The 11,842-nt window shown below is 39.9% G+C and overlaps 1 long non-coding RNA gene across 2 annotated transcripts in view; it reads left to right on the forward strand.

Moving 5' to 3' along the window:
• Positions 1-9,167, forward strand: part of LOC127139190 (uncharacterized) — a 50,182-nt gene extending 41,015 nt beyond the window's left edge. Inside the window, exons 4-5 of one of the 2 annotated variants that reach the window (XR_007809191.1) lie at positions 7,175-7,236; positions 8,453-9,167. This is a non-coding gene — a long non-coding RNA (uncharacterized LOC127139190). The remainder of the gene's footprint in view (positions 1-7,174; positions 7,237-8,452) is intronic. The other variant, XR_007809190.1, reaches the window with a different exon arrangement.
• The last annotated feature ends 2,675 nt before the right edge of the window (positions 9,168-11,842 follow it).

Genomic DNA, 11,842 nt, shown 5'->3' on the forward strand with positions numbered 1-11,842 from the left:
AGGATGGAGGAGGATGGAGGAGGATGGAGGATGGAGGAAGATGGAGGATGGAGGAGGATGGAGGAGGATGGAGGAGGATGGAGGATGGAGGATGGAGGATGGAGGAGGATGGAGGAGGATGGAGGAGGATGGAGGAGGATGGAGGATGGAGGATGGAGGAGGATGGAGGAGGATGGAGGATGGAGGATGGAGGAGGATGGAGGAGGATGGAGGAGGATGGAGGAGGATGGAGGATAGAGGATGATGGAGGATGGAGGATGATGGAGGATGGAGGATGGAGGATGGAGGATGATGGAGGATGGAGGATGGAGGATGGAGGATGGAGGATGATGGAGGATGGAGGATGGAGGATGGAGGATGATGGAGGATGGAGGATGGAGGATGGAGGAGGATGGAGGATGGAGGATGGAGGATGGAGGATGGAGGATGATGGAGGATGGAGGATGGAGGAGGATGGAGGAGGATGGAGGAGGATGGAGGATAGAGGATGATGGAGGATGGAGGATGGAGGATGGAGGATGATGGAGGATGGAGGATGATGGAGGATGGAGGATGGAGGATGGAGGATGGAGGATGGAGGATGGAGGAGGATGGAGGATGGAGGAGGATGGAGGAGGATGGAGGAGGATGGAGGATAGAGGAGGATGGAGGATGGAGGATGGAGGATGGAGGATGATGGAGGATGGAGGATGGAGGATGGAGGATGGAGGAGGATGGAGGAGGATGGAGGATAGAGGAGGATGGAGGATGGAGGATGGAGGATGGAGGATGGAGGAGGATGGAGGAGGATGGAGGATAGAGGAGGATGGAGGATGGAGGATGGAGGATGGAGGCAGCAGCTCAGACACAGACTGAGCTCCAGGAGAAAATGTAGAAAAACAGCAGAGATAAAGTCAGTTCAGTAACGAAGGCTGAGCAGCTGAGAGAGCTGATATCACAGAGCAGGCGGAACAATCTGCTGATGAATGGATGGAAAGTCAGGGTTCTTATACTGCACGTGATGATTAATGGAGAGCAGGAGCTGCACACACACACACACACACACACACACACACCGACAGATACACAGGAGAAAACAGACAAAACAAAACTCAGGAAACAGCAGGGAAACTTCAGGTCACAGACGGAGCTGCGACATAAATGTTGACCAAAAGAACAGACCTTTTTCATTCTTTTCATTTCTATCATTTTATAATCGTCTGTTAATAAAAACGAGAACATGTTTTCAGCCCTGAGTCACGGCTGCAGTCCTCTGAGGAAGTTATGTTTATAACTCTGGTCCTCTGAGAGATGAACACTGAGGTTCTCCTCAGGACCAGAGTTCATCAGTGAGTGTTGTGGATCAGTTTCTGTCCCTGCTGTGACCCTGTAGGCTTCAGGACCATTTCTTACTATAATAAAGACCTATAATAAAAACCACTGAGGTGTGAGATGTTTTCTGGCCCTGATCCTGATCTCAGTCCTCTAACACTGGGTATTTGTTGATGCTGAGTTCAGTCTGATCCTGACTCATTGTATAGAACACCATCCTCCCAGTGGATGGAGCCTCCCTTTGCTCTCTCTGACAGTAACTGGCAGCTGTGGGTTGTAGTGGTGGAAATGTAAAATACTTGTCTCTAAGACGTAGTGGAGTAGAAGTAAAGAGTGACACACACAGAAATATAAGCAGAGCTCGTCAGAGAGCCTCTGAAACAGACAAATGAAACTTCAGTGATTGGGGTGGTGTTAGTAGTAGAGCTGCAGAGATCTGGGCTCCTCCTCCAGGGCCTTTCTTTCTCATTCATTTTGAAGCATCTCTTTGCATTGTGATTCATGAACTGACTCCTCCAGCAGCCCCCCCTCCCGCCCTCTTGATCTGTCTATAATAATATTCATGTTTTTATCAATTTCACAATAAATGCTTGTGCACAGATCAATCAGGTGTAATATTTGTAACCTGCTGTGTTAGTCTGCGTCTGCTATAAATGTCATTGATCACACCATTAAAGCTTACTGACTGAATTATCACCATTAATCACATCTGGCTTCTATTTAAAATCTCATTTCAAATTCCATTAATAAGTAAAGAAGTAATGACTTCCAAAAGCTCCATCCGTTGTCCTATTTCTCCACTGCTCCTTAGAACTGTTTTCTCAATGCGTCATTGACTGTGAATGTTCTGAGTTTTAGAGGTTTCAGATGTAAAACTAGTTCAGATCATCTCTGTATTAAGGCCACTCTCACACTTCATGTACACTTCTGATATGCTCACAACCAGATGTTTTAAACCTGTCAGACTGATGCGGACTTGAGGACATTCTCAGACTAAACCCTGCTCCCTCTGGAGAACTAAAGCTTTATAGTAATATGCAGTGGTTCGCCCTTAAACCAGGAGACGCTGGTGCCTGGTTGTGTTTTAACCGATTTAATTTGCTCCACTTGCTTGGTTGCTCGGGCGCCTACGCCTCCAGACACACTTTGATATGGAAAATCAGGGCAGTTCCCTTTAGGTTTTCCTGATGTTGAAGCTGTGTGGTTACTCCAGTTGAATCCAATGGAACAAACAAAGAGGCAACATTGACTTATTGTCAACTTGTATCCAGCAGACACAGAGTAACATTAACTTTAGCGTCATGTCTCTGTCCACCTGATAAATGTAGATATATGATATGCACTCTTTCTCCTGAGAAGAATACCTGGCTCTTTAAGCTGTGAAAATATCAGCTCTGTGTGCTGCTAGGTGCTGAGCTGGCAGTGTACACTGAGTTTATCAGAGGTTTTCCACTGAAAACACACGGCTGCTGCTGCTGCTGCTGGAAGAATGAGAACGATGAAAGCAGAACATTTTCTAAACTCAAAACACAGAGCACAGAGCTGAGGGGGACTGCAGAGTCAGGTGTTGTTGCTGGGGATGTCACTACAACTAATCCACCATCCAGTGTGAAAATGAACCTGAGCCTGCCTCCAGCAGCCAGTCCAGGTCTGCTTAACCAAGCTACAGTGACCTTTGACCTTTGACCATCAAATTCTAATTAGTTCATCATGAGTCTTAGTGAATGTCTCTGCCTGATGTGATGAAGTTCCCTCCATATGATATGAAGTCACTGTGACCTTTGAACCCAGATCATTTCTGAGGTGTTGGAGTGAGGTGCTCTGTGCTGACCTTGTTTATACCAGTCACCTCAGGCTGCGAGCTCTTTTCAAGTTTAACAAACTGACAGAGATGTGTTAACAACACAGGCCTCCATGTCTCACCACCAATTTGAATCCTGCTTGAATAAAATATTGGACCACACAAAAACCATAAGCCCCCCCCCCCCCCCCCCCCCCCCCCCACCCCCCCCTCTCTTTTTTTTTATGCTTCTTTGCACCCAAAGCAATTTTTCAGTTCATGGTCCAATTTAATGTTCAGTGGAGTGTGACAGAAACATGGACAAACATCAGCACAAGATTGTGGACTGCGTAACAGACTTTGTTACAGTTCAGAGTGGTTTATGTCAGTCTGAGTCCTGTAGAGAGCAGAGACAGAGGCTCCAGGCTACAGAGGGAGAGGTGGTAGGAAATGGAGCATGATGTTTGTTTTTCACCAGGCACAACAATGAAAAGACAGTGTTGTATTTAGCACAATGATCGTGTTAAAAGTGATGGCAGTTGGTGGGAGTCAGCAGCAGATTCTGGGCTCAACTGTTCAAACAACTCATGACACACAGAATACTCTCAGCTCTGAATGTATGGAGGCCTCCTTTAGTCCAAGAGCACTGTGGAAGGACATCTGGGCCAAATGCTGAATTGTTTTGGTGCTTGAAATGGGTTTACCAAAGTGTTTGCTTCACAAAAGTAGTGGAATTTATGTGTGTTACTCGTCTTTCACTAAGTATCAGAGGAACTGAGATAAATGGGACTGAATAGTGATTTTATACGACAGACACACATCAAGCTTCACTGGGCACCGACATCCTCCCTGTGGAAACAAACATGGCAGGCTTTAGGACCCAGCGGCCACTACTCTCCTCTGCTCATCCGGGTCCTCCGGCCCCTCACACACACACACACACACACACACACACACACCTCTCACCCAAAGCGCAGGAGGGGACACTCTCCCTCCTGTTCAGTGCCAATATATTCTACACGGGTTTTACTTTACATGTAGTCTAAAGACTCGTCGGCTCAGAGCAGCGTGCCCAAACAGTCTACGACAGCTACTGTCCAATCAGCGTGTTTCCGCCAGGGTTAGCTGACGTATGTCGTCATTAGTCGCGGCGTGCCTCGTCATTGGTCATTACTTTCTGGGAGGGGCGGAGAGAGGCGGAGAGAGGAAGTTGGAAAAGTTTAAAGCCAGTGTTTGAAGCTTTGTATCTGTTTGTCAGTCCTGTGAGAGAACGCCGTTACCGGAGAGATCTGGAAGCTAAAACAAACTGGAGCTGCTTTTTGTCCAACACGAGTGAGACTGGACGGTGAACACACCTGTGAAGGTAAGGCAAACAGTTAGCGGCTAGCGTTAGCATTAACGTTATCAGAGAGCGTTAGCATTAACGTTATCAGAGAGCGTTAGCATTAACGCTATCAGAGAGCGTTAGCATTAGCATTACCTTGCAATTATATCTTTTATTTCCATTTCAGTCGTTTATATCGCGTGGGTAAGAGTGTGTCTGTGTTTCTGTGACTGAGGCGTCCCTGACATGAGTTGTGGGTCTAATGTGGACAGCTCTTGGTAATGGGATCTGTGTAAATCACAGTTTGTATTTGTTTACACTTTTTACACCTTGGTGTTAGCATTAGCATTAGTGGGGATCGTTAGCATTAGCCTTATCTTTTAGTTATGTTTTTCCCTTTTTTGTCGTCGTTTTTATTTGCGTGGGTTAAAGTGTGTTTGTGTTTCTGTGACTAAAGCCTCTAACATGAGCTGTGGAGGTGGTAACTGTTGAGTATTCTGTCTGTTTACTGCTCCGTTTGCATCTCTGTTACTCTGCAGACATCTTACTGCTTCTTTGTAATGTTGAACTCCATCTCGGTCGTTTTAAGTCAGTTTATGGCGGATTATCATGTCATGTGGTCATTTTGTGTCTATTTGTTATGGTATTGCTTAGTTTAGCGTCTCTAGGTGTTCTACATCTACTTATGGTCAGTTTCTGTGTGGTTGTGTTGCATCGTATTGTGTCTTTGTAGGTTTGTGTCCATTCCAGGTCATTTAACGTTTCTTTGTGGCCATTTTGTTTCAGTGTGGCCGTTAACTGTTTAGCTGTAATCATTTTGCGACTCAGTTTTTTGTCTCTGTCGTTTTGTGTGTCTTTGTAGCTTTGTGGCAGTGATCTGTCCATAGCCATCCATTGATCCCCTGTTTTGTATATTAATGATTAGAAATTTGTGTGTGGTGACTTGAGACTTTATTGAGCTCAGTTTTGTGTTAAATTCAAGCTTGAAAAACTGTTTGAACTCTGTGCTCCTCCACAGAGCAGGTCACAGTGTCTGAGCTGAGGTTACTGTTAGAAATGATTATAAAAGCTATTTTAATAATTGCTTTCTCTCTGAGATCAATAAAGTCATGTTCTACTAACAGAATGTATTCACCTCACAACTCAGTGTGATTGTCACGGTTCTAGTGTTTAGTTTTCAGTGTTGTATTCTTCTCCACTGTTCAGGTTTTCTTTATTAATGAGGTTCTCTGTTTTTCAGCTGCTGTACTTGTGTTTTCCAGGTTGACTGGTTGAGCTGCTGCAGCCTGGACACAAACACCTGCTCTCACCTGACAAACCAAACAGGTATGTGTCCTAAAGAGTTACTCAGTCTGAAAAACATGTGTTGATGAGCTGAATTATTAAAGTTAATAACCGTGTTATTGTTTAAATACATGGTATTTAATGAAGTTACATTTTCCCAGTTATTTCTTGTCATTGATTGTTAAAGATGTGATGTTTCTTCTTGTCATATGTGACAGTACACAGCCCATTTTCTGAGACACTCCTCTAACGTTTGGAGAATGTTGTGCTTCAGCTGTAATGTTGAATATTTCTCTGTTTTCATGGTTAAACTCTTAATGAGGAATAGGTCATAGTGTATTGATCATTTTCTTTTGTATCTTTCTCTTTTTATTTCCTCCAGGTGTCACCACTTCATCCACGATCACAGAGAGTCTTTGTACAGTGAAGAAGTTCTGTGAGACCAGGACAGAGGCCTCCAGGTAATTCACCAACAGCTTTACATCAACTGTCCAACACACAGCACTGACATTAGACTGTTGATGTTAAACTGACATTAAACTGTTTATCCTCAGTAACTGATCTGAAGTCTGAATAGTTTGATTTGTCACAAGAAGACTTCACTCATCATTAAAGTTTATTGACATAGTTCATGAATGTTCAGTTCAAAGAAAAAGAAGAATTTAAACATCAGCTCTCTCTCTGTCTCTTTCCCCCTCTCTCTTAACCCTGACACACACGAGAAGATTTTTAAAATCTTACCTGATGTAGAAAATGTGAGAGATCACACACACATCGACAGATAATGTCAGATTTCACAGTTTTGTTCTTATAGTGTGTGAGGTGCAGAGAGAAGACCAACACAGCCACACCACACACTAACAGAGTCACCACCAACAACCAGAGTCTGGACTCTTAAAACTCAAGTCTCACGCGGTCAAATGAGATTTTAGCGTAAATAAACATGAGGACGATGATGACTCTTGTTGTGCTTCCGTCTTCAATTCTCTAATTCTCCCTCTGTCTCCCTCTCTTTCTTTGTTTCTTTCTGTCTCTCTCTGTCTTTCTCCCTCTCTCTCTCATTAGTACAGTAAATCACAAAAACACAAAGAACTTATTCAGTTCAGTGTCACACTAGAAACTCTGTCATTTTGCTTCATTTTGGCTTCTATCAACTAAATTTAGTTCAAATTTTAACTGATTTTGGAGAAACAAACATTTCCATCCACTACTGTTATCAGGAGCTGGTGGAGTCAGTTCTACAGTCAGAGCAGCTTCTTCTGTCTTTGTATAGAAATCACATTTAACTCTTGGACTAGTTCTGTTTAGTCCAGAAACAGTTAGTCCACACTCTGGTTTCTCTGTAGATTTAGTGTCTTTAACTTCTTTGTCTTTTGACAGTTTGAAGCTCAATACCCAGAAACTCTCTGTGCATTTATTTTGATGAGTTAAAAATCACATGTTTATATTAATGTGTGTTGTTTTTTTTCCCACAGGATTCAAACTTTAACCATTAAATCACAGAGAGAAGAGAGAGACATGAAGACATTTCCAGAAGGTCAGTGTTTGTTTATTCTTTTGACTCTTTAAAATCTCTTGACTGGAACAAAGAGCAACAAACTAAAACAGCTGTAACTTTTCAGTTTTAGTTAATATTTTCCAACAATGTAGAACACATAAAACCTTAGTTTAGAATAGAATAGAATAGAAATCCTTTTAATAGGTTCAAAAATAAGTATAAAACTTTTAATACATAAATTGAAAACCTTTAAATGTTAAGTATAAAACCTACAAAAATATGTCTAAAAACTAAGTATGAAACATAAAAATGAAATGTAAAACCTTTAAAAATATGTGTAAAAATAAATATAAAACCTACACATACCCTATACATTTAAAACCTTAAATAAATAGGTCTAAAAAGTAAGTATGAAATAATTTAGGAAACCTCATAAAACAGGTTTATAAGGTTAAAACCTTTTAATACTCAACTTTTAAATATATATATATATATATATATATATATATATATATATATATATATATATATATATATATGTAAACCCTTTAAAAAAGATCTAAGGATTAAGCATGAAACCTCTAAAAACCCATAAAAATTTAAGTACAAAACCTTAAACAATTTAAAAAAACAAGTATAAAGCCTTTAAAATGTATGAAACTTAAAAAAATAAAATAAAATATGTGAGTGTAAAACCTTTTAAAAGTTAAGTATAAAACCATAAAAAATAAATATAAAACCTTAAAGAATATATTTTCAAAATGTTTAAAATTAAGTCTAAAAAATTGAGAATCATTACATTTTTCTTAAAATAATGCAATAAAATTATTTGTATAACATCAGTTTCAAAATAGAGAAATGCAATGCTTTAATGCAATGCAAGGTTTAGGAAGACACTTCTAATGATTTTATTCCAGACAATATTCAACAAATCACAGTAAAGATAATGACATTTGACCACAAGGAAACACTTGTTAGAGCTGGTTAGGGTTCATGTAGTTATGAGCATATTTTCCAAAGATAAACATGTCTACTAAGAATCTTTATGATCATTTAACTGCTTGTGATACAGTTATTAATTAAATAGTTGTATCATAAGCAGTTGCATGTTCTCACAGATGTCTAATAAAGACATATTAGTCTTTGGAGTGTTTTTACTTGAAGAACAGGAAGCAAACACCATTTACAGCAGTTCTAATTCTAGCAGTCTAATTAACAGCTTCTTAACACTTTTTTTCTCTTTTGTCCACTTCAGGTCTTCATCTGCCGTCATCTTCTGCAGAGAGAAGAACATGCGTTAATCACAGAAACTGATGAATAAATCTGTTCTGTTGACATTTGTTTTGATGATTTTTCATGCCTTATTATACTGACTGATACTGATTTTTTGTCATTTTTGTCATCTTTTTATACTACATTTTTTTTTATTGATTTTTGATGCCTTACTATATTATGACATTTTCTGACCATTTTTGATGCCTTATTATACTATGACATTTTTTTGATGATTTTTGATGCCTTACTATACTATGACATTTTTTTGATGATTTTTGATGCCTTATTATACTATGACATTTTTTGTCATTTTTGACACCTCACTATCCCTAGACATTTTTTGACAATTTTTGATGATTTTACTACACTATGAGATGCAGCTTAGACTAGCTTAGATAAAGCAACCATCTTTCCATTGCTCTCCATAGACACACATATTCATACCTGTATACAGTGTTTGTGGGTTAGGTTAGATTTATTTAGATTTATGTTAGTTATTTCATTTTGGTATTTAGCTATTTTAAACAGTGTAATATGTATACAAGCCCTATTTATACTATAACTTTTGTATATTGTTCTATATGAACTTGTTTTATATCTTGTCGTTTATATCATGCTTTTTTCTGTTTTTGCTGGTGGAATACACCCCCGCGGGGGGACTGTTGTCTTCCTCAAATAAATACTTGAACACTTAATATTTTGTTGGTCTGTTTAATATTGTATGAAAGTGAATATTTTCAGCCAGAGGCCACTTCTAGCTGGAGGTTTTTAGCCAGAATTTAGGGTTAGGGTTACGGCTTTTAGCCAGAAGTTAGGGTTAGGGTTAGGGTTACAACTTTATCCCAGATATTAAGGTTAGGGTTATGGCTTTTAGCCAGAGGCTAGGGTTAGGGTTATGACTTTTAGCCAGAGGTTAGGGTTAGGGTTACGGCTTTCACCCAGAGGCTAGGGTTAGGGTTAGGGTTATGGAATTAGCCACTTTTAGCCAGAGGTTAGGGTTAGGGTTATGGCTTTTAGCCAGAGGCTAGGGTTAGGGTTAGGGTTATGGAATTAGCCACTTTTAGCCAGAGGTTAGGGTTAGGGTTATGGCTTTCATCCTGAGATTAGAGTTACAGCTTTCACCCAGAGGCTAGGGTTAGGGTTACGGCTTTTAGCCAGAGGTTAGGGTTAGGGTTAGGGTTATGGAATTAGCCACTTTTAGCCAGAGGTTAGGGTTAGGGTTATGGCTTTTAGCCAGAGATTAGGGTTAGGGTTACGGCTTTCACCCAGAGGCTAGGGTTAGGGTTACGGTTAGGGTTACGGCTTTCATCCTGAGATTAGGGTTAGGGTTACGGCTTTCACCCAGAGGCTAGGGTTAGGGTTACGGCTTTTAGCCAGAGGCTAGGGTTAGGGTTATGACTTTTAGCCAGAGGTTAGGGTTAGGGTTATGGCTTTCATCCTGAGATTAGGGTTAGGGTTACGGCTTTCACCCAGAGGCTAGGGTTAAAGTTATGGCTTTCATCCTGAGATTAGGGTTAGGGTTACGGCTTTCACCCAGAGGCTAGGGTTAGGGTTACGGCTTTTAGCCAGAGGCTAGGGTTAGAGTTATGGCTTTCATCCTGAGATTAGGGTTAGGGTTACGGCTTTCACCCAGAGGCTAGGGTTAGGGTTACGGCTTTTAGCCAGAGGCTAGGGTTAGGGTTATGACTTTTAGCAAGAGGTTAGGGTTAGGGTTATGGCTTTTAGCCAGAGGCTAGGGTTAGGGTTATGGCTTTCATCCTGAGATTAGGGTTAGGGTTACGGCTTTCACCCAGAGGCTAGGGTTAGGGTTATGGCTTTCATCCTGAGATTAGGGTTAGGGTTATGGCTTTTAGCCAGAGGCTAGGGTTAGGGTTATGGAATTAGCCACTTTTAGCCAGAGGTTAGGGTTAGGGTTATGGCTTTTAGCCAGAGATTAGGGTTAGGGTTACAGCTTTCACACAGAGGCTAGGGTTAGGGTTACGGCTTTTAGCCAGAGGCTAGGGTTAGGGTTATGGAATTAGCCACTTTTAGCCAGAAGTTAGGGTTACGGCTTTCAGCCACTTTTGACAAATACATTTTTGTGATAGTATTTTGAAAATAGTGAAATTGTACTCAAAAGTTAAGCAACAAAACTTTATTGATTCCGTTCTAAAGAACATTTAACAAACCACAGCAAAGACAATGACAGACGTTTGACCACTTGGAAGCATTTTGTTTTATTCTCTCACCCCACTTATAATGTAGTGATGAGCACATATGATGATATGCTTATTAAAGTCTTATACATCTCTAAACATCTTGAAGAACATTAAACTACTTCTGTTGTCCTCTTGTCGTGATGCGGTCTTCTCCTGCTCCTGCAGAGAGACAGAACATGTTAATCACAGAAACTGTCCAAAGTCCTGCAACTTTATTACAAATACAGTTGAGAGACAGTATGACATTTCCTGACACTGACCACACAGTATACTGTAAAATTTTTTGATGTTTTTTGACCATTTTTGACACCTTACTACACTATGACATTTTTTGACCATTTTTGACATCTTACTATACTATGACATTTTTTGATGGTTTTTGACGCCTTACTATACTATGACATTTTTTGACCATTTTTGACATCTTACTATACTATGACATTTTTGACGCCTTACTACACTATGACATTTTTTGACCATTTTTGACGCCTTACTATACTATGACATTTTTTGACCATTTTTGACGCCTTACTATACTATGACATTTTTTGACCATTGTTGACACCTTACTATACTATGATGTTTTTTGACCATTTTTGACACCTTACTATACTATGACATTTTTTGACCATTTTTGACGCCTTACTACACTATGACATTTTTTGACCATTTTTAACGCCTTACTATACTATGACATTTTTATGACATTTTTGACGCCTTACTACACTATGACATTTTTTGACCATTTTTGACATCTTACTATACTATGACATTTTTTGACCATTTTTGACGCCTTACTATACTATGACATTTTTTGACCATTTTTGACACCTTACTATACTATGACATTTTTTGACCATTTTTGACGCCTTACTATACTATGACATTTTTTGACCATTTTTGACGCCTTACTATACTATGACATTTTTTGACATTTTTGACGCCTTACTATACTATGATTTTTTGACATTTTTGACGCCTTACTATACTATGACATTTTTTGACCATTTTTGACACCTTACTATACTATGACATTTTTTGACCATTTTTGACGCCTTACTATACTATGACATTTTTTGACCATTTTTGACGCCTTACTATACTATGACATTTTTTGACCATTTTTGACACCTTACTATACTATGACATTTTTTGACCATTTTTGACGCCTA

This window comes from Lates calcarifer, linkage group LG23 (assembly GCF_001640805.2).
Source record: "Lates calcarifer isolate ASB-BC8 linkage group LG23, TLL_Latcal_v3, whole genome shotgun sequence".
NCBI classification, from domain to species: Eukaryota; Metazoa; Chordata; class Actinopteri; family Centropomidae; genus Lates; species Lates calcarifer.